The 27241-nt window shown below is 41.2% G+C and overlaps 1 protein-coding gene and 1 long non-coding RNA gene across 2 annotated transcripts in view; one reads left to right on the forward strand and one right to left on the reverse strand.

Annotated features, from left to right (window-relative positions):
* Window positions 1-27241, reverse strand: part of LOC124711724 — a 183778-nt gene that overhangs the window by 71620 nt on the left and 84917 nt on the right. The gene's annotated exons all lie outside the window — the stretch shown is intronic.
* LOC124711726 lies at window positions 6773-25366 on the forward strand. The gene is made up of 4 exons (XR_007005506.1): window positions 6773-6821; window positions 15285-15371; window positions 17299-17435; window positions 25121-25366. It is a non-coding gene; the product is annotated as an uncharacterized LOC124711726 (long non-coding RNA).

Genomic DNA, 27241 nt, shown 5'->3' on the forward strand with positions numbered 1-27241 from the left:
GAGAATAGCCTTGTCGTGTAAAGTTATTACTTCTTTCATCGCGGAATTGCGACGGATGTGACCTGTAATTGCTGTGTTCCTGGTTTCGCGTTCCGCGATTGTCAGTGTCAATTTCTAATTCTTGTAACAGTCCCTGAAATGCTTCAATGTCGTCTTTGCAACGCCCTGCCAAAATAATGTGTCGTAAATGTTCAGGTAATTTGATTAAGCAAATGCGGATGAGTTCTGAGGGGCTGTATGGGTTTGACAGGTACTGATTCTTGTGCAACATGTCTTCAAAATATTTCACAAGACTGGAAAATTCAGATTGTTCGAAATGTTTCATCATTATGATGCCATGTTTTACGCGGTCTTGTGTGGCTTGAGACCAATATGCTGAGAGGAAGGCATGGTAAAATTCTCCTTCACTGTGGCAATCGTGAATGACCGATCGCATTCTTACAGCTGGTTCATTCTCCAAGTAGCCACACATAAATTCTAATCTGTGTTCTAACGACCAGTTGGGAGGAAAACAATGAGAGAATTGATGGAGCCATGCTTGTGGATGAATGTCGTTGCCAGAATTCTTAAATGTTTTGAATTTACGTGTAGTAATGAACAGCTTATAGTCAAAATCATCATGACGGCGAGTCGCATATCGGTCATTGTTAGGTCGTGTCGGCCGTTCCATCTCAAAATTCGGTGCACATTCCCAATTTCTTTCATTACTTCCGAAATGCCCTGTGTTATTATTTTGCAGCTTTTCCGTGTTTCTAAGTCCCTCTTCCCGTGTTGGAGCGCGAGTGTCCTCTGAAATACGTAATTCTTGTATTACCTGTGTCAGCTGATCTTGTACTTCCCGGATTTCTCTTTGGTGTTGTGTATTAATTTGATTCTGATTTTGTTTGAATTTTCTTATTTGTTCATACTCTTCTGTGTCAGTGAAGGCTACGGGTCTTGTGTCATTCAGATCATCATCTACCTTTGTAGATAAGTTAGTGAATTGATCCGAAAGTTCGGCTACTTTCTCTGATAGTGTACTTATTTCCTCAGCGTGTTTTTCTGAACCAAGTTTCAGAGTATCTACTTTGTCCTTTAAGTTTTCCTGAGCTTTTGCAAGTTGCGTAACCAAATCGGTAGATGCAACTGAGTCAAATTTAGCCCACAAGGTCTCAAGATTTTCATGAACAATGGTTTGCAGCTCTTTTATGGCTGCTTCGTGATTCTGTAATGCATTTTCATGCCGCGAAAAAATAGGTTGAAAATGCTCACAAATTTGTGTTTTTACGTCATTACAGACTTTTTGACATTTCGATTCGATGTTATGTAACTCAGTGGTTAAATCTTCACGTGTTTGTTCAAGTGTAGTGTCTAACTTTTTGAGATTTTGTTCCACTGTGTCTAACTTTTTGAGATTTTGTTCCACTGTGTCTAACTGTTGCTGTGTTTGTCTCTGGTGTTGTTCCATTGTGTCTAACTTTTCAAGCTTTTGTCCCATTTGTTGCATTAATTGCAATAATAATGTATTAGTGTCTGGAATCTGTTTCTCTACGCTTTTCGGCAGTGCATTTGCACCGACAACATTCACATTTTGACAAGCAGAAAATGTGTCTTGACTTATTTGAGAAAACGGTGATGACCCAAAACCTGAATCTACAGTATTTGCGAAATTGTGTCCTGTCATTTCGGATTCCTGAGGCGAGCTGTTGCCGACCGATCGATCGATAATGCTTCCCTCTTCACTAATTGTTTCACTGTCCACGCCATTGTTTGCCGCCCGCTCCATTTGCCTATGCACAATTACCAAATTACTACTTTGAACATCAGTTAATTCATAACTCGGTGGCGCTAACACACACGACAACACAGAAAAACACAATTTGAAGAGCAAAAATAAGAGAACACATTAACATAACACTGAAAATAATATCTTGTTAATTACAGCTGCGAAATACTTGGTGCAAATCTATATGCATGCCACAACTGTTTTACTGTACAACAATGAAAGGCTACAACTACAAAGGAGATTCTCTCTACAATTACGCGCTAGCAATAAACAAAAGCTACACTAAATACACAAACTACAAGAAAAATCAGAAGATTCCAGTGAGGTATCCTAGGATAAGGGTCGCCATATGAAACGTCCCCTTTGAACAATTATACATGACTGTCCTTAAACTGACACACAATATTTTGTTAGCGCAACGCAATCTGACTTTCAAAATTCCCTACTAAAGAATGGCCCTGACAAACATTAAACTATACCTTTCACAAATCACTTACCTCACAAAAATCTTCGCTGCTCAAGCTACTGCAGTACAGCGAGCGCCACTACTGCCAGCTAAATAGAAGATTCAAACTACTAAAGGCACTAACTACTGATAGGGATAGTTAGCAAATGAAAGATATTAATAGAGAACAAACAATGTATTTACCTTAATATCATCACAAGTCATAATATATATATCAGTTCATGACAAATTGCAAACCTCCGCCATCTCTCTCCCCACATCCACCACTGCTGGCGGCTCACCTCCAACTGCGCAACGTTACGCGCTGTTCACAGCCAGCTGCCGCTGCCCAACACTACAATGGCAGATAACAATGCAAACTAGCCACAGACTGCACACAGCACAGCCAGTGATTTTCATATTGAGCGCTACGTAACGTTGCCAATAAGAAAACATAAACAGCCTACTTACATACAGAAAACATAAACAGCCTACTTACATAGAGAAAACATAAACAGCCTAATTACAGTGTATAAATTCACTGTTTTAACCACGTGAAATCAATCCCCTAATTCACAATGAGATTACCGAATAATATGATATGGTCAGTAACGTAACGCCTTTGTTTGACATGGGATCGCTGAATCTGTCCTGGACGTCTTTTTTCAAGCACCTTCGCATTCCAGGTGCAAAGGCAGGGCTACATGTCAGGATTTCTCGATTGCTGGCCAGTCAGAGACCGGAAAAGGCAACAGTTAATTTACAAGCGCATGTTCTCGACATCCATTACGAGAAACATATTAATCGATCTTTTCATGTGTTCGACCATGCCCCCAGTGCGCGGTAACGGCAGAGTCGATGTCACCCACCTGCGTTTACCCGTTATTGCGCTACATCACAGTTTCTATTTGCTAATAATAATTCCAGTACTCCCTTTGTATCACTAAACATTCAGAGATTACTTTTTCTTCCAAATACTTTATTTCATCTGATTTGTAAACAGATAAATTATCTGATAACGCTGATAAATATTTGTGTTTCATATCATTTTCAGTCTGTATTGAAATTTCATAACGGTAAATTATCCGATCGAAAGCTGTTTCGGGAAGCGAGTGTACTTGATCTAAATGCAGACTTCAACAGCATTGGGGTTTTTCTGTCGCAGAGAAGAAAAGGCTGCTTGCGGGAGAGATACAGGCCACTAGTGTGTTCCCTGGAATGCCCACCTCTGTGTACATATTCCAGATACGAAGGGTGGAAACTCACAATCAGAAAAGACATGACTTTAGGAAAGCTTTTGGAAAAGGACTTCAAATTTTTAGGTAATTCTATGGTGGCCTATGTATCCCGTAAGTGTGTAGTACTCAGGGTGAAATAGCTTCTGAGACATATAGTTTGCTGAAGAGACTGTGTAACTATAGCAGTGTTCATATCTCCGGTAGAAGTAAATGATGCTGGAAAAGATGTGGGGATGAAAATTACTCACGATTTTCTCTGCAGTCGATAATGCGTGAAACCCTCTAGGACCTATGTGGAGTCCGTAAAACAGCTTCCCAGTACCATGGAGGACACGGGGGCGAAAAACATAATTTCAGTGGTTAGTGAGGCTGATTAGTACAATACCCTTTAGTGTGCAGTGTTAAAAACAAGTCAGTGGCCCATTTACTTTCCGTGAGAGTCTCTCTGTTACGTGGGACTCACACTGTTACGATGGAGCCGCGATAGGTAATTGGAGGTAGTGTTATAAGTAAGCAACGAAGTTGGTTAAAGTGTTTAGGACGCATATGGTTTTCTTGGCAACTAAAGGGTTTATATTATTTTTTGAAACGAATGTCTTTACTTACCTCCTTGAGGACTGTGCATTTCCATGTTTCGTGGACATTGAAAAAACCTGTTAAATGCTGACCGATGAAATAATTCGCATCGAGGTTAATGATATGATCTCATGTTCTTCCTAGTGTATTCAAATGAAGGAGAAGATTAATTAACCGGCTCTTGTATGAAGGCGAGATATAGACCCTTAGCTACAAATCAATAACGAAGCTTACCAATGAAGTGAGTATCTCGCGTTTTACATAATACTTATTACTGAGCTTGTAACAAGAAAAATAAACCAGTGAAGCAGTACGACCGTATTTAAATGTTTAGCCTTTGTTAAACGAGGAAAAACTTTCAAATCAGGTGTTTAGAGTAAACTGGGCTTACAACTTTTTTTTCTTTCCTGTTCACTCTGTTGGTGCAGGTAGTCACTTAACGTCTGTGAAAATAAATTCACATCTGCTTCATTACTCTGCAATTCACAATGAAGTGCCTGACACAGGGTTCACCGAACCACCTTCATTCTTTTTCTCTACCGTACCACTCTGTTACACCCAACGGGAATCACAAATACGTACGAGTACATCTCTCCGTGAGAGCTCTGATTTATCTTTCATTACGATGATCATTGCTCCCTATGTAGGTGGGCGTAATCCAAAATCTCCCCACTCTGAGGAGAAAATTTGTGATTGAAAATTCATGACATCGTCCAGCAGTAAAGGAAAACGACTTTAGTTTTGTGATTGCCGCACCAGATTGCGAACCATATCCGTGGCACTCTCATCGCTATTTCGTGACAGTACAAAACGAGGTGGCCTCCTCTGAACCTTTTCGGTGTCCTCCATAGATCCAATATGATGCGGCTCCTGCACCGCACAGGACTACTCCGGAAGAGCACGGACAAGCGTAGTATGCGCAGTCTCTTTAGAGGCCCCGTCACATGTTTTAAGTGTTTTGTCAATAAATTGTGGTCTTCGGTTTATTTTACCCACAACATTTATGTAATCAACCAACTTAAGTTATTCGTAATAGAAATCCGTAAGTATGTAGTTGAGTTTATAGCCTTTATATGTGTGTGCTTTTTAGTGTACCCGAAATTTAGCCGATTTCTAGTAGTAGTCAAGTGGTCGACATCATATTTTTAATAATTTAGAGTCAATTGCCACTTTTCGCACCACATAGATAACTCGTTTAAGGTGTACTGGAATTTGTTTTGTGCATCTGATGACTTTATAAGACGACAAATGACAACTCCATCTTCCAACAATGTAAGAGTGCTACTCAGATTGTCTCCTAAATCGGTCATGTAGACGAGGAACAGCAGAGGGCCTATAACACTTCCTGGGGAACGCCAGGTATTATTTCTGTTTTACTCGATAACTTTCCGTCTATTACTACGAACTGTGACCTTTCTGGCAGGAAGTCACGAATCCAGTCACACAACTGGGACGACTCTCCGCAGTCACGCAATTTGAACAGAAGCAGCTTCTGACCGTGGAGAACGGTGCCAATAACTTCCAGGAAACCTAAATATACGGAATTTCTGGAAACCTATAGCTACGGAAACACTTTGACAACCCCGTCAATAGCGCTCATAACTTACTGACAATAAATTGGTAGTTGTGTTTCACAAGCCGATCCATGTTATCCGTTTGTCAATAAATTGTTTCTTTTTTGAGGTGACTCATAATCTTCGAACAGAATATATGTTCCTAAACACTACGGCAATTCGAAGTTTACGATATGGGTCTGTAATTGAGCGGATTAAGGCTATATCCTTTCTTGGATATTGGTATGAGTTGTGCAACTTTCCAGTGTTTAGGTAAGAATGATTCGACTAGCAAGCGGCTGTATATGATTCTATAAATATGAAGTTATGTTATCAGCATACTCTGAGAGAAACCTGTCTGGTATACAGTTTGGACCGAGGCTTTGCTTTTACTGATGTAAGCTGCTGTGTTACACCAAGGATATCAGCTTGTAAGTTACTCACGTTTGCAGCTGATCTTGATTCGAATCTGAAATATTTACTTCGTCTTCTTTGGGGAAAGAACTGGGTAAAGCCACTTTTAGTAACTCTGCTTTAATGGCACTGTCACCAGCAGCGCATTATTGTGTAATGGAGATATTCATTGCATATTTTCGCTTGAGTACTTTATATACGACAAAATGTCTTTGGATCTTCTGCCACATTTATAGATTGAGTTTCGTTGTGGAAACTATTAAAAGCATTTGTCATTTGAGCTCGCGCTAAATTTCTAGCTTCTGTAAAACTTCGTCATTCTTGGAGGTTTCTCGTTCTTTCAAATTTGATATGCATTTTTCGTCGCTTCTGCAACAGTGTTCCGACCTGTATTGTGTAATGTGGGGGATCAGTAGCATTTCTTATTAATTTAGTTGGTATATGTTACTCGACAGCCGTCGATAGTATTTCTTTTAACTCAAAGCATTATATAAATAAGTAAATGAAAAAATAAAAACTTTACGTAACCAGACTTCGTATCTCGTAAACGTTTTTTTTCTGCCTCGTTCACGTAGCCAGGCTTTCCTCGATCAGTGACATGTAAATTACTTTCCATTTTCCTTTGTCGGACTGCTATTATCACCCATAGCAGGGAACAACGCATAATTTTCCGTATCGTACAAACCACCTGGTAGCTTTTACCTGACGACTTTCGCTTTACGTAACAACGAGAGCTTACTAGCCTATAAAAGGTATAGTTGCTGACTCCTGGCTACTATTCGCCATGCAGAAGACATTCATTGTCATCGTCGTGGTCGCCGCCTGTGTCGGTAAGCCAATTCGCCGAACAGAGCCACGTAACTTCGTTTGTAATTGACTCTTACACGCATTATCAATTTGTAACAGATATACCAATAACGATGTTTGACCTCTAACTACGTTTCGAAGAGGCGAACAGATGGAAACGAATTACTTGTTGCTAATCTTTGTGACACTCCGTTCATCCATTCGTTCTCTATATACATTACTTTTCACTGAACTGCACTGCATGCGTTGACCAGTACACAAGCCTTTATTCATTTGTTCTTGTTACTGACTGACAGGACGGACTCAACAGCGTCATAGTTTTTGCTCTCACCTCATACTGCTTGACAGAAAATATTAAAGGTGGAACCATAGGCATAACTTTTTCTAGTTATATCCGAAATGTGAAGAAAGGGAAACGTAAAGGATAAATGAGGCAAGCGTCGCGTACAGCAGAGTGAGACTATGTGCACTTAATTACCTAGGAATAAACTCTGGGAAAGAAGATTAATATTACCAGTCAGTAACTGCTAGCTCCAAAAACCGCACCCATTTGGAATAAAATGCAGCACAAAGTTGCTATGTTCACATATTCAGAGCTGTGATAGCATTCCCGTTTAGATGTTTAAGCAAGTGGAGTTCGTTTGACCAATATCTAACAGACGTTTCCTAAATTTCAACAATGCAATGAACGCTGTGCTTACATATCGTTGCGATGACAAGACGATAGAAATGAATTTTCTTCCAAATTATACGGGCTATACTACGGATTATTTATTGCGATGATTTAAAGAAGCAGTTACGACATAGATATCATACAAATTTCCACAAGCTAAACAGTAAATTAACTACCTTGATATTTCGTAAATAACTTTAATGAATATATTAATTTTTGTCGTTTTGTGCTCCATGGGTGTGTTTACATTCCAGTTTCGTTAAATTAAGAGTTAGTTCCATTTTAATGGGATGCAAAGTGATGACGAGCGATTATGGTAACTGTATGGTATTGTTCGTCGCGTTCGTCACATAGCTCGACAGGCGATCCTGCGGCAGTCAGTTCTAAAGCTAAACCCATTTTGCACATATTGGGTCATCCGTGAGGCAGCGTGGCTCATGTGCTGCTTCTTAACCGGACAGGGCTTTTTACTGAGTATTAACAGCTTTACGATACAAGGTCTAAATCTTTGGTGTCTCTTCCATTGTGTCGAATAATTTTCGTTCTCACGTATGCAGATAAAAGATTCCCATATTCCTCCCGCCTTGATTTGGAACGAAAAGGTTATTTGTTATGAAACTGACCGCAACTGCTGCTAAAAAGGACAATCCTGGCGCCAGAATACTTTACGAATATACTCTAAGACAAAAAGTGATGCATCACGAAGGGATGGGACGGACCTCTGTCGATGTAATGTGCGTGTACAGTCAAACTAATGATTGCAACTTAAGGAAAAATTCGATATTTTATTCAAGAGAAAAGCTTCATAAGTTGAGGAAGTCGTTTACGCTTTGGTCCACCTTTGGCGCTACGTAAGCAGTTATTAGTATTGAGATTGTTTGATAGAATGGTTGGATGTCTTCCTGAGGGATACCTTGGCCGATGCTGTCCAAATTGCGCTCTAGATCTTCAAAATGCTGAGTTGCTTGAAGGGTCTTTCCAATAATGCTCCAAACTTCATCAACTGTGGGGAGATAAGGTGCCCTTACTGTGTAAGGTATGTTTTGGAAAGCACGAACGCAAGCAGCAGAAAGTCTCGCCGTGTGCAGGAGGGCGGTACCTAACAGTTATATAAGCCCATGATGCCTTGCCATAAAGGGCAATAAAACGGGCGTAGAACGTGCTGTAAAGTTGCGTGGATGACACTCAAAGGGGTCCTGCTATGATATGATATGGCACACCCATCCATGGGTGTCTGCAAGTACGTCTCCACTGGTCAGTGGGCTCAGTTCGAAGCGGGACTCATCACTGTAGACACTTCTAATCCAGTCAGTGAGATTACAGGTCGAATGTGCCCGGCACCACTGAAGACTAACCTGTTGGTGTACAGAGGTCAATGGCTGTCGGCTCAAGGGTCGCCTCCACAGCAGGCGACTGATTCATGTACGAAACCTAAATCTAAGGTAACAAAAGTGATGGGATAAAGACATGCACACATGCAGGTGTCGGTAGTATCGGGTACACAAGGCGTAAAACGGCAGTGCGTTGGCGGAGCTTTCATTTGTGATCAGGTGGTTAGTGACAATCATTCTTTGCGCGCACTATTTGCGAGTGGAGCAGGGTTGGAGGGATCAGATAATTGTATCAAAAGTACCCTCCGCCACACATCATTAGGTGGCTTGCGGAGTATGATGTAGATGTTATTCATGTACACTATTTCCCCAAGGTGATTATAGCCTCTACAAGGTAATTAGCATACTTTGAACGCGGAAAGGCATTTGGAGCGAGACGATTGGGTTAGTACATTCTGGAGATCGTTTGGGAATTTAGAGTGTGCCGAGAATATGACATTTCAGGCGGACAATGCAGTCGTTGATGACTTTCACTTAACGACCGACAGCAACTGCGTTTGATTGGTCAGTACTAACAGGCAATAACAATACGTGAAATAGCCGTAGTGTGCAGTGTGAAACGTACGACTAACGTATCTGTTACGGCTGTGCTGCGAAAGATGTCGTTAACGGGCTATGGCAGCAGACGACCGACCTGAGTGCCTTTGCTAACAGCATGACATCACTTGCAGTGCCTCTCCTGAGCCGATGACCATATCGGGTGGACCCTAAATGACAGGGAAACGGTGGTCATGTCAGACGAGTGCCTATTTCAGTTCGTAAGAGCTCTTGCTAGATTTTGAGTGTGGCACACACCCCACCTAGCTACAAAACAAAGTTTTCAACAAGACACAGTGTAAGTTGGTAGTGGTTCAATAATGGTGAGAGCTGTGTTTCGATTCAATGGACTGGGTAGTCTAGTTCATCTGAACCTCTCATTGACTGGCGATGGTGAGAGACTGCAGGGCACTGTCAGTTCTGATACGGTGTTGTGTTCCTAAGGAAGTTCATCTTTATTACATGGTTGCTATAGCTGGAAATTATCTGACTTCATTCATATCATGAAATTGTTGGCAGTAGGTAACGCTCTTGCTTGTGTGCTCTACTGAAGGAATTGCGGTAAGCTTTGCCTGTATCTAAAGGAAGAGGGTGCCGATTTAAACGACTGCAGTGAAGTCGTACGGTGGCTCAGGGCCGAGGGGATCGTTTTTTCTGCAGAACCTGGGTGAAAACGTTGCGGGCTGCCCTGCTCCTCAGTCTCATTGTGCAGACTCGTTGGATGGCGCCAGTCGGCCGGCGGCCGCGTTCACATAGGCTAACTAGCTGTGGGCAGAGCATTCATGATCAGCAAATAAAGCAGAGGATGGGCCCTAGTTAGTCAGGAAGGCAATGAGACGACTGTGCGTTTCTGCGAGTTTCCATGATCAGTGGCGCCCAGACGTCAAGACTCTACTTCAAGACATATTTGTGAAGGCACAAGAGTTTAGCGAGTTTATGGCCATTCTTTGGAAAGTTCGAGATGGACGCTACAGGGGCATAGCAATCGTTGTATGTAAGACTGTGGTTCCACCGAGTTCATGCTTTTGGCGTAAACGTGTGAGAAAGAGGCCTCTAATCTGAGTGTTCTGGTTAATGTCGTGTGTTGATCCCCACGTAATCACTTTGTTCACCACAGGCCGCATATCATTGATAGCGTTTGTCCAAATAAAAAATGTTTGTGTCCATTCTTTAGTAATTTTTTTTGTCTCGTGATGTTAAGAATGAATAAATCTATTCTGATTTAGATCACAACTGCTCCCAGTGATCCTATTCAACATTACCTTTGCCACATTTTTACTGAAGTAATGATTGCAATTGAATGTTGGATGTTTGCAATGGTTATATTCGGCTAACAGAAGACCATTTGCAGTCATTCAGTGGTGTAGTCATTATGGATGACAATGTGCCATGTGCCATTGTTCGAGTTTGGTATGAAGAACATTCTGCGAATAGGTTGGTCACCTAGATCGTCCCACACGAATACAGTCAAGCGCTTATGGGACATAATCAACGGCTCACTTTGAGCACAAAATCCTGCACTCGCAACGATTTTGCAGTTGTGCACGGCTATAGACGTAGTATGGGTCAATTTTACTGCATGGGAGTTCCAACGACTTTTTGAGTCCATGCTAAATCGAGTTACTGCACTAAATTGGGCAAAAGGACATCCGGCACGATATCCCATGACTTTTTGCGCCTCAGTGAAAACGTGTGGCCTCTCATGTGAGATGTCTGGTCGACCATAAACTTGTGGAGGACAAGGAGGTGGTGGCTTCTGTGACAGGGAGGCAAATAACGAGATTCATACGTAGTGTTTGATACATCTCTATACTGAACGTGATTCCCAGCAAGTCCGGCGTAATATCCAACACAGGTCGGTGAGATAGGTCTAGTCCGATGTCCGCAGTAGTAACAAAGGCTGAACGACAACGCTTAGACTAGACAGAGAGAGCGGAACAACAGAAAGACTAGACTAGACTACTCTAGAGAGCGGTGGGTCGTCTATTAAGTCAGTTTTGTGGCGGTACAAGCGGCGTGGGCTGAGGAGGTCGTGTCTCTAAGCCGGCCGTAGATTTGCAGCGTAGTCACAAGGGGCTACCGCCAAGTTCTGCATGTGGACTCAGGTGGCGTAGTATTGCTAGCACACGACGTCACACGAGGTAAAAAGTGTGCTTGCACCCTGGGGAGTTGGTGATGTAGGCCAAGGTTATGTTAGTCACGTAACTTGCTTAGACGAAATCATTAACAGGGCTGTGAAGCACTGACGTACTCATATTGACGGACAAGTTGGATGTAACACACACATTCGGTCATGGTCAGTTCTAATCATCTAGGATTACAACTACTGGTGCCAGTATGGATTAAATCATAATATGGCAGTTTCGTTCAAACAACTCATAGCGTAATGTACGTCTTCTTGGATGTGGCAACAGCATTTCTGTTCAGCTGAGCTGCCGCTGCGAAATTTCACTCTTCATTTTTACCGTTTCCTGATACATGGTATTTGGATACCGTCAAGATGAAATGAAGTCAGTAGTTTGTGTAACCTGAAAGTTAATAATTTCTGGTCGGTTACTACAAATACCTGGGACGTCATCAAACGTACTTTAAGTCGTAGTTTTTGGAACACTGAATAAAGATCGATATTCATATGTCTGATACTCATTGACGCATTGTCAGCGTGTTTTCAGAAAATTCGTTCTTGTGAAACGCAACCAGCTCTTCTTTCGCCAGTAATAATGAGTGCTGTCGACGAGGGATCTCAAATTGATTCCATATTTATAGGCTTCAAGAAGGCTTTTGACACTGTTCCTCACAAAAGGCTTCTAATCAATTGCTTGTCTATGAAGTATCACTTCAGTTACGTGACTAGACTCGTGGGTTCCTATCAAATACGTCACAGTTCGTAGTAATCTACAGAAAATCATCGAGTAAAGGAGAACCATTCCAATTCAATCTCGTTCTTTTTCTTAAGTAACGATTGTGGTAACTCTATGAAGGAAAACACGTCCAGTTTCGATAAAACAGAACTATTATCTGGCTTTCCTAAAAGAATAGTTATAGTCTCTCTGGCCTCCCTAACTTATGTAAACATTTTAGGAGGCAACCTTTGTAGCCCTGTTACACTGTTTGTAGAAGAAGATATCGTTTGCCCTCTAGTGAAGTCATCAGAATATCCAAACCATTTCCAAAATAGGCACTGTATCTGTGTTGTGCGAAAAGTGACAATGAGTAAGAAAACAAAGCAATTAAATTTCGGTTACACCAGAAATTACACAAATTTAAAAGCTGCCAGTTGAACTAAGTATCTGTGAGTTACTGTTAAGGACAATTGAAATTGGAAAGACCAGATAGATAATGTTATCAGGAAGACATCACATGAACTGCACTTCACCAAGGCTTAGATGGTATAACATTTCTACTAAAGAGACTGCTTACAGTACCCTTATACGTCCTTTGCAAGTCATTAAACGAATATCGATTTCACTGCGACGAGATCTTCTCACGAAATTTCTGTCACCAATATTTGCCCTTGACGTGAAAATATTTTACTGTCACCTACCTACATATGGAGAAATGACCATCTTAATAAAGTAAGAGAAATCAGAGTCGCTACAGAAGTATGTGTATGTAAATGTTTATTTTTCTCACGTGCTGCACCAATTTCTTGTGCCTCAAATACTTTGCCGAACTCAAGCAGTGTCGTTATGGTAGCCGCACGTTTGTCAGTGGAATATCTCAGGTCATTAGTTGGCGCCGGGTGCTTACTGAATCCCGACTGATATTTGCGGTATAAGTTGTACAAGTTTATCAGCTATGATGTGATATACAGCTGATGATTTATTCTGACTTTTACCAAAGCTACAGAAGTCCTTTAACCGGACGCAGGGCTCGTAATGATATACTGAATAGAATGTTTGTTGTATGGAGCCATAAAACAGAAGCTCAAAAATTTAGCAACTTTCCTGGAAGCACTGTTTATTTGGAGCCTTTGTATTTCTACAGGGTGATTCACGAAGATATGCTAATATTAGCATATGTTCCTATGTTATTCTATAAGTAAAACTAAAGAAAACAGTTCAGACAAACACACGTCCGAAAATGTTTAGTTACGGAGTTATGGCTAGTAAAATATTTTGTCGGAAATTTAGCAACTTCGCTAATTTGAAGCAATGGCTGTACGAGGTTGAAGCACAGCGTGATTTAAATTCATTTTGTTTTTATTGATCAAGTGTATCTAATAAAATATGTACCAGACGTGTATCTGCAATAGTTTTCCAGAACATCCAGAGAAGTAAAGACGTAATTACGTGAAATTTTAATTTATTAACTACTTGGCCGAATTCGTTTTTTAAATTCCAAACTATGCACAACGTTTTCAACAGATGTTGTAGAGAACTTAATTTCGAAAAAACGGGATAATATCGTTATATGAAACTGTGTGAATATGTCAGATAATCTACTTTCATCAATACCATAGCACACGTGAATTCATGTTGGATGTTCTGGAAAACCACTGCGGTACACGTCTGGGACATGTTTTATTAGATTCAGGAGACCAATAACAACAACAAAAAACTGAAATCGTACCTTACTTTAATCTAAAATAGTTTTGCGATGGCTTCATCATATTAAAGAAGTTGCTAAATTTCACGGAAAAGCTATTATTAGTCGTAACTAAACATTTGCGGCCCTATCTTCATATGAACTTTTTCCTTTAGTTGTACTTGCAGAGTAACATATTAAAATATTTGCATATCTTCGTGAATCATCCTGCATGCAGTCCGCTTTGGACTGTCACGATCGATATATCTAACATTCCTCCAATTTGTGTGACAAAATTTGTGCTGTGTGGAGTAGACAATGGATATTGAATAATGCCCTCAGAGTTCTTGTGCTTAAGTATTACCATATCTTTTACATTGTCAAACTTTCGCTGCAGCTACCTCTGTAACAAACTTCCTGGCAGATTAAAACTGTGTGCCTGACCGAGACTCGATCGGGACCTCTGCCTTTCGCGGGCAAGTGCTCTACCATCTGAGTTACCCAAGCACGACTCACGCCCCGTCCTCACGGATTTACTTCTGCCAGTACCTCGTCTCCTACTTTCTAAACATTACAGAAGCTCTCCTGCGAACCTTGCGGAACTAGCACTCATGAAAGAAAGGACATTGCGGAGACATGGATTAGCCACAGACTGGGGGATGTTTCCAGGACGAGATTTTCACTCTGCAAGGTTCGCAGGAGAGCTTCTGTAAAGTTTGGAAAGTAGGAGACGAGGTACTGGCAGAAGTAAATCTGTGAGGACGGGGCGTGAGCAGAGCTTGGATAGCTCAGCTGGTCGAGCACTTGCCCGCGAAAGGCAAAGGTCCCGATTTCGAGTTCCGGTCTGGCACACAGTTTTAATCTGCCAGGAAGTTTCATATCAGCACGCACTCCGCTGCAGAGTGAAATTCTCATTCTACATCTGTAAGAGTTTATTGCATGCAGTGAGATGCGTGGGGTGTAGCAGCAACAATCTCAAAATGTTGCGACTACACAATCTTCTTAGCTATATTATGGAGAGAGTTTCTCCTAGTAAGTTCCTGTTCACGCCTCGAATTAGGTTGAATTACTCTTATAGACACTGAAGTGAATCTAATTCCCATTGAATGGATGACAGTTTGGTAAATTATTGCGAATTCTGGAACTGTTTTTTCATAACTCAGAGGTCAGTTGACCATAGTAAATACAGGAAAAGCATCGAGATATAGTACTGTGAGACTTTGTAGAAAGTGAACATTTAGTATCTCTTTAGGTCTCTCATCTAAATAAATTCAATTTTCTGTTGTGAATGATGAATTTACTGGTGTAATAGCGTTGTATGACACATATTAAAACTACAAAACAATTCCTTTGCGTAGGAGCCATCTCTGCACAGGTGGATTGTCCCGAGGAGTGCCTAGGGCTGGCAGGAGGGCCTCCGGTTGCAGAAAACAAACAGCAGTCTGGTCTGTATATTACCAATACATGTGTCTGAAAAATATACTGAAAGAAAATTTTTTTTAAATTCATTGAGTATTCCAAAAATTATGCGATTTTTATGCTCATATTCTATTCAATTCTTCGTTGCTATTTTTATACAATTAGTAAGTACTGATATTTGTTGGTGCTTGTGGTAGTTTAAAATGTTTACTGCTATGTTTTAAATATATTTTTAAGGTCATATTTTTACGATGAAAAATTACATATGTTAATTTGCTTTTAATCAGCGACTTTATTTTTAAGCCATGAATTTATGTCAATCCTTAGAGTTTGAGTATGACTATTAATTAAATAAAATTTACAGCACCTCTAAAACATAAAGAAGCGCCCTAGAAAAAAATGTGGACACTAACTTGTGGAAGTATATTTGCAAGAAAGTAAAAAACTGACTTCAAAGAATACCAAATAGTAAGGCAGACAACACTTTTCAGTTCCGTATCATATAGTTGGTAATTATTAGCGTACGCAAATCGGTCTAAGCTGTATCGAACAAACACAGCTGCCTCGTGGTAATGATTTTAACATGGGTTAAATGGTTAGCACAGTTAACAATTAACACCATCAATAGCCGAATAAGTTGCACACTTAACAGGTATTAACTGAGCCCGGTTTGTCGTAATCCTTGGTATGAATTAGTAGATACACTAGTGGAAACTCACCGAACTACAACCAGACTAACTCTTAACGTACCCGCCTCTTACAAGTAAGGCCGTTTGTCGTAAGATATCACTTACAATTTTCGTACAAAAACCCATTTACCCAAAGACGGCACTAACCTTACCTTATCCAGCTGAACCGCAGTGACCAACATACGTTTTTCCTTATTGCCACATTTCAGTATTTGACAGTAAATAACGTGCAATGCGAAAACACAATACAGTTCTTATCGTACTTTTGCTAACAAAAGGTAACACTTAAATTCGCACACACTTAACGGCGTTTAGAAAACTTCATAAAACACATACAGCGAAACGCAGTGCTCGCTCGGACATGGATATCATGAACTCGAGTTCTCGGTGAATCCAAACAGATACAAAGTTGATCGAGTGACAATATAAGCAACTATGGTGGAGCTGATTACATCGCCGCGTGGGGTAGCCGTGCGGTCTTCGGCGCTTTGTCACGGTTCGCGCGACTCTCTCCGTCGGAGGTTCGCGTCCTCCCTTGGGAATGGGTGTATGTGTAGTCCTTAGCGTAAGTTATTTTAAATTATATTCAGTAGTGTGTAAGCCTAGGAACCGATAACGTCAGCAGTTTGTTCATATACGAACTTACCACAAATTTCCAAAAATTAGTTCATCCTTGCTCAGTCGCGGTACCTTAACCGTTTAAACAGAACCACAAGAGGGTCAAAGTCCCATTTCCGCCAGAATGATGTGCGTAATTGATTCCCTGTCAGTACACTCTCAGAACTAATCGTACAATCCCTGATACAGGCTATCAGTACAAGCTATCAGGCAGATTCCGCAAATCCAGAGATCTCAATAGACAATTGATTGTACAAAACACCAGACAGACAAACTAATGATAACTAATACTCCGGGCAATTTGCATGCAGAAAAGAAACGTAAACATCCCGAACCACACATTACACCTCATTGCAGTAACATCGTAAGCTAATCAGAACGCATTTCCCAGGACATGATACTTTAATTGACGGAAACGCACCGACGCTCACACAACTCACAGCAAAAATTGTAGATTTCGTCGTGTTGTTGCCTGCACCAGAAACGAACACTAAAGTATAGCTGGTAGAATGTAGCTGATTGTAGCTCCTGCTTTCAGCATCAGTAAGTGGATTACCACGTCGTCGGGTAGCTGAAAGACGCAATTGTAAACACTTTTACTTCCAGGAAAATACTCAGCAGTAACTAACTCAACTTTCCTGCACAGGACGCGATGGGAGGGACCTGCCCCGTCAAAGTCTACGAGCGCCACTTCCCGCCTCAGCGACCAGAGCAAATAGCAAGCCGATACCCCTGGAAAACAACGTTAGCGAAGTGTATAATCCATCGTTTTGGTATTATCTGGTAATTAGTTTATCACTAAGTGCATGTGGTTTTTTTAGGAGTAGTCTGAACTTTACCTCTTACTCATTGAAGGCGTTGTGTCCCAAACTCGAAGGCAAATTTAAATACCCTGACGGAAAAAATGTCACAACACCAAGAATAATTAATGTAAAGGAATAAAATTCCTGGAATACATTTGTCTAGGTTATTAACAGGGCAAGATCACAGGTTAATGTCAGCGCGAGATGGTGCATTGAAAATGTGAAGTGCTGGTACATTAATAACCGTAGTATCAGCCAGAATGTTTGATGCAAACGCACATGTATTTTGTTTTACGGTTACCGGATGTCAGTTTCTTGGATGGAGTTCCATGCTTGTAGCACTCCGTCGGTCAATACAGGGTTGATTAACGCTGTCTGTGGAGGACGCTGGAGCTGTCGTGTGATGATGTTCCATATGCGCTCGATTGGAGACATGTGATGATAGAGTAGGCCGGGGCAACATGTCGACACTTTGTAGAGCATGTTGGGTTAAAACAACTGTATATGGGCCAGCGTTAGCCTGTTGGAAAATACACCCTGGATCGCTGTTCATGAATGGCAACACAATAGGTTCAATCTACAGGTTGACGTACAGATATACTGTCAGAGTGCGTTGGTTAGCCATAAGAGTACTCCATCTGATATATGAAATCGCATCGCAGACCATAACTCTAAGTATAGCTCCATTGCGTCTAGAAAGTTGACTGGTTGGTCGTAGGTCCTCAACTAATCTCCCAGTACCCAACACACAGCCGTCACTGGCAAAGAGACAGAACCTGCTTTCACCAGAAAACACGAGAGACTGCCACCGCGCTGTCCAATGGTTTGGGCACAGCGGAATGCATGCTACAAGGCGTCTGGTTCAGAGCTATCCTTGAAGTAACAGATTTATAACAGCTTTCTATGGCGCTATGATGTCAACCGCTGCTGAAATATCCCCCAGAACCACACGCCGAACGTATGGTCCTCGTAGAGCCACGTAGCCATCCGGAGACCGATCTTCTTGCGACTGTTTAATCTCGTGACGACCGCTGTCAGCAGTCATGCAGGGTGACTACATACCTGCCAAGTCTTTCTACAGTATCGGAGACGGAGCATCCAGCTTCTAGTACTATATTACACGACCTCGTTCCAACTTAGTCACCATAAACGCGTTCTTCACTAACAGCAGCACACCGTGTCAACTAGCAATAGTAACTAGTGCTCACGGCCGCTACAGCATGTATTTAGAGTAGTTCTGATGTCGCACAACTATGTCTTGGTGTTGCGACTTTTTTCCGTCAGTGAATGTTAGCCGCCGGCCGCAGGTTCGAATGCTGCCTCGGGCATGGATGTGTGTGATGTCCTTAGGTTAGTTAGGTTTAAGTAGTTCTAAGTTCTAGGGGACTGATGACCACAGCAGTTGAGTCCCATAGTGCTCAGAGCCATTTTTTTAAATGTTAGCCGAGGCTGGCAAGATGCCGTCTGGTTCACTGATTATTTGACGTTACAGCGTTTATGAGCACTATGCTCCAGAGATCCACGGTCGATATGATTAATGTTCCTATAAGCTGCGTCAAGCAATCAAAGTTTTGGTGAGTGTGAGGAGTAAATAACGGAACCTGCACATACACTGCCATGGCTGGAGTTCTAGTTTTACCAATAACTAATACACTGTTATTCTTTTTCAGTGGATTTACGTGTATAAGAAGGTGTCGTCGCGTAGTGACGTGGGTGGGGTGTAATGGAAGAATCCTCATCTTGTTGCAACTAACCAATTTTTACGATAATGTAATACACCCACTGCAAGAGTAGCGGCAACGGTGTTTCGTTTCCGCTTACTAGTAAGCAGAACGCGATTAACAACTGCCATAACTGGCGGAAAAAGGAGTTGGATTAGCTTTAACTTATATATATTGTACGCTTCAGTGCGAATAATCTCAACGTCTACATTTGGCAGGTGCAGCATAAGGGACGAAACAAAATAATTACTTGCATTTATATCTTGAACTAATCACGGCTGAATTGCTATTAGCATTTGTTAAGTACATCAGCGATAAGGATCGGTAAATAATTCATAGTTATACGACTTGCGTTCAAAAAGCAATGCAACACATTTTTTTCTGGATGCAGGTAGGTTTTATTCAAGATTCCAGTACACGACATTCTTCCTTATTCTTTTTTTGAATTCAAAACCATGGTTCAGTGTGACGGCCTTGCTTCACGTTAGTGGATGGCCTGTATGGCCCCATGTTACTGCTCTGCTGGTCAACGCTGCAGCCAACGTCCAGATGCATGAATAGCCTCGCCATCACGCTTCCTGCGGAGAACGTACTTCATTGGTCCAAACAGATAAGAGTCGGAAGGTGCAAGATCAGGGCCGTAGGGTGGATGAGGAAGAGCAGTCCAATGACGTTTTGTGAGTTCCTCTCGGGTGCGCAGAATTGTGTGAGTGCTTGTGTTCTCACAGTGGAACAAAAGTTCGTTTGTATTTTTGTTGCGACTAACACGCTCACGTCGTTTCTTGAATTTCGTTGTAGCTGCACACTACACTTCAGAGTTGATCGTTACATCGTGAGGGAGGACGTCAAACAGGACCACATCCTCAGTGTCCCAGAAGACCGTCGTCCTAACTTGCCTCGAATTAGAGTGTCCGCACGTTGAAACGTTGCAAGAGTCACAGCTGCGTGAGGCCTTCCGTCACGCAGGACACCGGACAGGTCTGAGCGACCTCGCAGCGATAATCGCCGACGTCTCGCCCCACGACACATCGTGTTTTTTTCAACTACTAGGTCTCCGTTGACATTCCAGGCACCTATGAATTTCTATGAAGCTCAGGTTTTCCATTGAAAGAGCTTAATGACATCTTTCTGCTTGGAATGCGCCTCAGTGACAGGCCCTAATTTGAAGGTCATGTACAGAGCCACCACCAATCGGAACGTAATGAAACTATAGGGACTGAAGCGTTAATATTCAACGACGTTCCACAAAAAATTTCACATTTTCCAACCTAAACTGGCCGAGAAAAGCAACGTGTTGCATTACTTATTGAAAGCCCCTCGTAAATACGTTCATACTGTGGGTTCTTTTATTGATTTCACCGTTACATTACATTAGAATGCATTTCACGTAACTATGCCCAATGTAAAATTCAGCTTCCTCTTTTCTCACAAGATACACTGCGAACCATGGTTGAAGGGTAAAAACCAGATTGATAATCATAGACTTCCGAGAAACGTTTGACATAGCGCCCCAGTTCACGTTGTTCACAAAGGTGCGAGGAGAGGGATTACACGGCCGCTGTGGCCGAGCGGTTCTAGGCGCTTCAGTCTGAAACCGCGCAACCCCTGCGGTCGCAGGCTCGAATCTTGTGTCAGGCATGGATGTGTGTAATGTCCTTATGTTAGTTAGGTTTAACTAGTTCTAAGATCTAGGGGACTGATGACTTCAGATGTTTAGTCCCATAGTGCTCAGAACAATTTGAGCCAATACGGATTATGTTTCTAGATATGTGAGTGGCTTCAATACTATTTAAGTACTACAACCCAGTACGTTTTCCTTAACGGCGAGCGTTTACCAGAGACAAGTGCATTGTCAGGAATGTCTCTGGGGAGCATGATTTTACAGCTTTTATTCTCTATATACGTAAGTGATCGGTCAGGCTACAGAGATTTACGTCTTTCTGCTGATGATGCTGTAATGTACGGGAAGGTGTCGACGTTGACTGACCTTGTAGGACGACACAAGATGACCAAAACAGAATTTCTAGTTGGCGTGATGAGCTGCAACGTGCTTTAAAATTAGAAAGATATAAGATAATGTGATCGAGTAGGAAAAAACAATTCCTGTAACTTTAGAATACAGAGTTAGTCGTGTGCTGCATGACACAGACCCATCGATTCAACATCTACGCGAAAATTTGTAAAGCAATATGAAATGGAACGATCAGGTCAAGTTTTTAGGAGTAAAGGCGAATGATCGACTTCGGTTTATTGGAAGGATTTTGGGTAAATGCAGCTCATTTATAACGGAGGCGGCATGTAGAACGCTGGTGCGACCCTTTCTTGTGTACTGCTCATGTGCTTGGGATACTCACCAGGTCGGGTTAAAGGAAAACATCGCAATAATTCAGATTCGTGCTGTTACATTTGTTACCGGATGGTTCGATCAGCAGGGAAATATACTTTGTGGACTCAAATGAGGACCTTGGAGGGCAGACGGCGCACTTCTCTCGAGGCACCATAACAGATATTTAGTCAACTCAGTTTCAAGGCTGACAGCAGAACGTTTCTATTGCCGCCATCGTACGTTTCGCGCAAAGACCACGAAGATGAGACGACAGAAACTGGGTCTCGTCCGGAGGCTTGTAGACAGTCGTTTTGCCCCAGGGAAAGAAATGACGAGAAGTGATGATGTGTAAATGAATAAGAGGCTGAACCTTTACGGTGAAATAATCCTCAAGACTTATTTTATTTAAACGACTCAGTACGTGCATATGCTGAAGTGAAACCTGAGGAACATTTCTCGCAGAAATGGGCTATCGCTGTATGGGCTTCATAAAATGGCTATAGTGTCTTTTTTTAAAAAAAACTAGTAGTCACGAAAAAGATTACAGCGATGTTTGAAATGCGCACGTGAAACTCTCTTGAATCGATCGTGATCGATGCGGAAAAATATGGAATTCACAACGGGAATGACTCGGAAAAAAGACATTATGTTATAATATGTTATGTATAAAGTGTATCACAAAGATCATGTGTGAGTCTCTAGTTACAATGACTTCCTCGTCTTCACAATAAAGTGAATGTAATCGCGATTGGAAGGCTATTTATAAAGGAATCCTGGAACCGTATCTGTGTAAATCTGACTTCATTTCATTATAGTAAATTCAGGCACAACATCTAGTTGTGTCAAAAAGTGTTGCCCAGGTGACGTAACAACACCGCAACTCCTGTTGAAAGCCTGAACAAAACTCAGTTAAATTCATATAAATTTTAGAGCTTGTGAAGACTATAATAGACGCTTCTGCAAACGGTATCTGACAATAAACCTGGTTTACTTCTAGTGTAATAAATATCTCTGCTTATCGTAGCACGAAAACATGAATGGAAGTCTCGTAGTGAAATAGACTGGAGGATTACTTTGTAATTCAGGCCTCTTTAATCAGCTTCTGGCCAAACCCGCCTCATCTTTTCACAACTAAAAATATGAGTCAATATAATGATGATACATAGTCTAATTATTCCTTCAAGTAACAACTAACCGATATTGGCTAAAGTTGTTTCTTCACGTTATGACTGACCTCAGTTTCGTCGCTCCCAAGTCATCAGTGGGAACGCCAGGAAAGAAATCCAGTAAGTATTTGGCCTTCTCGGTTGACAAGTGATCGATCTCGAAGTCTTCCTTCCCCCCAACCGAATTACCAATGGTATCTTAGCTCAGAAAATTTACATGTTTGTGCTTTGTAAAGCTACCCTCTGGCTCAAATGTTTTATCAAATAACAGTCCAAAGTTTGCGATACTGCTAAATGACTTCCCCCTCTCACGCGGAATTTGCAAGTTAAATAGTCCTATTTAATCGGAGTCACCTGGTAATAACATCTCGTCCGAATTTTCCATCTGACAAGTTCCCACATCTGAAACCAATGATGGAATATTTCAAGCTGAATCGTTATTACGGTAACAATTCTCCCTGACCATGGAAATTTAACTGCGTGAGTCCAAGCATACACACCTTTTTTCCGCATATAACGCAAATGAAGGGAACAGTAGGTGTAAATCCCGCTGTCCTACTGCACATGTCAGACATAATAATTCAAACAGTTTCCATTCCGTGCAGCTAGTCACTAAGACATTGCACATTTTCCCTTTCGTACCGACTGGCAAACTCACTTAACATGGTTGGTACTCACTCACCCGAAACATTTCTGCACTAATTCTATTCTCATTACCGCCCTTACCCAATGTTGTCTCTACCTATTGCTTATTAAACTCGGTTCTATTTTGTTCATTAACAGCACCACGAAAGCAAAAAGTTAAAAAAAAGTACAGATAACCTTAGCTGTTGTGGACTTTTACTAAAAGCATACATTTTAAATAGATAATAACGTGTAACTAGCATTCAGAGGTTGAAAATATTTAATATGACTATCGTTGTGGCCAGTCGCATGGACTACTAGTATACTACTGCAACTACATTTATCACTACAACTTAAATTTCTGAATTAACTTTAGATGATAAAAATTTAACAGTACTGTAGAATATGCTAGAAGAACTCATGGGAAGCAGTATACACATTTTTCAAAATGGTTCAAATTCTTCAAATGGCTCTGAGCACTATGGGATTTATCATCTGTGGCCATCAGTCCCCTAGAACTTAGAACTACTTAAGCCTAACTAACCTAAGGACATCACACACATCCATGCCCTAGGCAGGATTCGAACCTGCGACCGTAGCGGTCACGCGGTTCCAGACTGAAGCGCCTAGAACCGCACGGTCACACCGGCCGGCCTACTTTTTTTTCAAAATTCTAAAATATGGAGTACATGACTAGATTATAGTACTTACTATAGATGGGAGTAAAGTACACCTTCCCCGTTGGTGCCGGAGGAATTTAGTTGTAGGAAGACGGTTTAGTTCTTCGAAGAATGAAAGTAATGTCAACATGTCTACAAACGTCATTTCAGTAACAGACACGGCTGCAGTCATATCTTCCTCGCCCGACGTCACCAGCAATACCGGTCGATACAACACTTCTCTTAAACTTCCGACATAATAACATTCATACTTATTTTGAATTCTTAACTCACTTTTACTTTCCTCGAAGCATTAAACCTAATAACTCTCAGGCGGACACGCTGAAACAGACCACTTCAAATAGAACGCCTGCCACAAATCTTAACCATAGAATAAATAGAATGTAAATTTATTATAAAATATAAGGCACACAATGTTCTCAACCACCCTCTGCTGCCAATACATAACTCAGCCAAGGAGAGTGGTAGTGCTAAGTTGCTATATATACGGTAAACAGGAAAAGAAATCACATAATAAGCTTTTGAACATCATAATAAATTCAAATCCGGCACCAATGGAACGGTACCATGTCCATCGCGGCATAATTCTTAACGTTTCCACAATGTAAATCATGTAATTTTGCCTATTATCAGTTTGAAATAGTTAATTGATAACTCTTCACCCACGACGATAACACGACACTTACTTGATCCGTAATACTGTTTCTGTGATGCCTCCTCGACACATAAACTTTCTGTTATGTCAAACTAAGAAGAGATATTAAAAGACTAGGCTTTCGTTAAAGTAAGTCAACTGATATATGCCACCTTTCGCTCTTGAAAGCTATGCAGTATTCATACACTTTGTCAACAACGATGGGAGAGAACGAAGCCAACAACCACCTTTATAGAATACTGATTGACATTTGTGCACGATGAGTGTACAGACGATCTGTTGCTTTTCCTATCTCCCTCCTACAGACGTGCGCAGTAACATAATAGCTGAGGAGACATTTCCTGCAAACTTCACAAACAGGTCCTTGTATATTCCCTGCAATTCATATGCTACATTCGTTGATATAAGAAGTTAATTGTGGAACGTGATGATGGCTCGAGATATGATAGAAACAAAGTAATAACCAAGTTCTTTTTCTTGTCCTCCTCTCTAGCGTCCAACGCTTCCTCCATCTAGGGGCTAAACCACGACGCAGGAAGGTGGATGAGCTCTTACCAACCCACGACCGCACTGACGTACAACGGCTACTCACCAGTCCGGGCCTGTTGCTGTTCACCACCGTAATAAATGATAAAATTTGCTACGACATGCATTGCTCTTTCAATAAATTGAGTAATAACAGCACCATGTGCAGAAATAGCTCGCACGAATATTTATTTCCGCAATTCTACTGCAAATAATCTACTTCTATTCCTCATGATGATTTGATTTATTTTGTCGTTTCATCCCAAAACTTCTGTATCAATAAAGAAGCTTTTCCTTTCACATTTTTCCTAACTGTCTACATCAAAATATCCTCTTTTCCACACAAGTTCAGTTATAAACGAGTTAACAAAACTGAAATTATGACTGTGATTAACAATAACACTGGTCAATCATTACTATGGTATTAGAAAATTGTAATGACACACATAGATACCTGGATTTCACCCAGTACAATGAAAGAGGCAGCGAAGTGCCACAGAAAGAATGCGACCGTTTGATGGAAGAAATTATCCAGCAAAAAGATATAGACTTACTTGCCAAAAAATTCGTTAGAAATCAGAGAGTTCAGATAGAAAAATCCAACGACAACGCCATTTGAAATCACTATTTCGTAAACAGCAGCACACCTTGCATGTTCATTTGCTTAATGTGCTATTTCGGTTGACTGAACGCATATCTCTCTTGGGACCTCCTTCCCAAACTAAATACATACGGTTTTCTATCAAACCTAAGCCCCAGTTTGGTACTAGGTCAGTTTGAGGAGCCATGTGACCACTGACTGCTGCTATTATTGGAAAGTATATGAGATAGGAGAATTGGCGGTTTGGGAAAAGAAGTTATTGCAGGTCTTGTAAATAAAACCGTTTTAAATCCAAACTACACTGCATGGCCAGCTTATGTAAGATAGTCGCTAGAAGCTGCACGATAATGACACTCGGCGCCCAATCTCATGGCAAAACCGCTTGAACGCCGATACCTTTCGTGGAAGATCTGAAGTACCCACACACATCCTGCACACTCTCCATGCCTATGTTTATCAGGCGAATACAACATTCACTACTGAAGGTTCCTGGCGACTTAGCCGAAGATTTCAATCAGTGCATTCATTCTGGGATTAATACATTCATGCTGGGACTCTATTTACAAATTTTAACATCTCGCTTGCCAGACTCAGACCTGTGGTGTTGCTGTCACCTGTGGGAGCTACACGGCTTGGCCCAAAGGTGAGTAAATAGTGTTTATTATGGCGGTGTATGTGGACTAATAAAATCACCTTGGTTCTTTGAACGTTAGTAGTGCTTGACAATCTAAACTCACACACACACACACACACACACACACACATATATATATATATATATATATATATATATATATATATATATATATATATATACTACACGAATATGTAATAAAAATGGGGGTTCCTATTTAAAAAAACGCAGTTGATATCGTTTGACCTATGGCAGCGCCACCTAGCGGGCCAACCATAGCGCCATCTCGTTTCCCACTTCTGGCTCGACGAGTTTCGTTCTTCGTAGATTTAAGGACCACCATATATATATGTATGTATGTATGTATGTGTGTGTGTGTGTGTGTGTGTGTGTGTGTGTGTGTGTGTGTGTGTCTGTATAATGTATTGTGCTGGTGCTCTGTGTACACACTTGAGAATGTACATAAAGTTTGTCCCCTGCTCTTAGCCAGAAAATTCTTTAGTTTTTAGTGTGACGTATTTCCCATGCTAATTCTGCATTTTATCAGCATTAGTTATAGTTTTCTTCGAATGACATTTTAAAGAACTGTTCCATTTCTAACGTGGGCATTTGTCTTTGAAAGTAGCCACTAGCATTTTTCAGAGGGCGATATGTAAATTCGCTTGATAAATTGATATCTAGGAAGTTCACTTGCAGGCCTCTGTTAATGCATTCGTAGATTTGAGTTTGGAATGTGTAGTACGAGAGGACTCATTGTCCTCTCCTTATTTTCACTTCACAATGATGACACCGAACACAACCTTTACGTGAAAATACTTTATTCCGTATTGTCTTACAAGTGCACAAGGAGGTAT

This window comes from Schistocerca piceifrons, chromosome 8 (genome assembly GCF_021461385.2).
Source record: "Schistocerca piceifrons isolate TAMUIC-IGC-003096 chromosome 8, iqSchPice1.1, whole genome shotgun sequence".
Classification (NCBI taxonomy): domain Eukaryota; kingdom Metazoa; phylum Arthropoda; class Insecta; order Orthoptera; family Acrididae; genus Schistocerca; species Schistocerca piceifrons.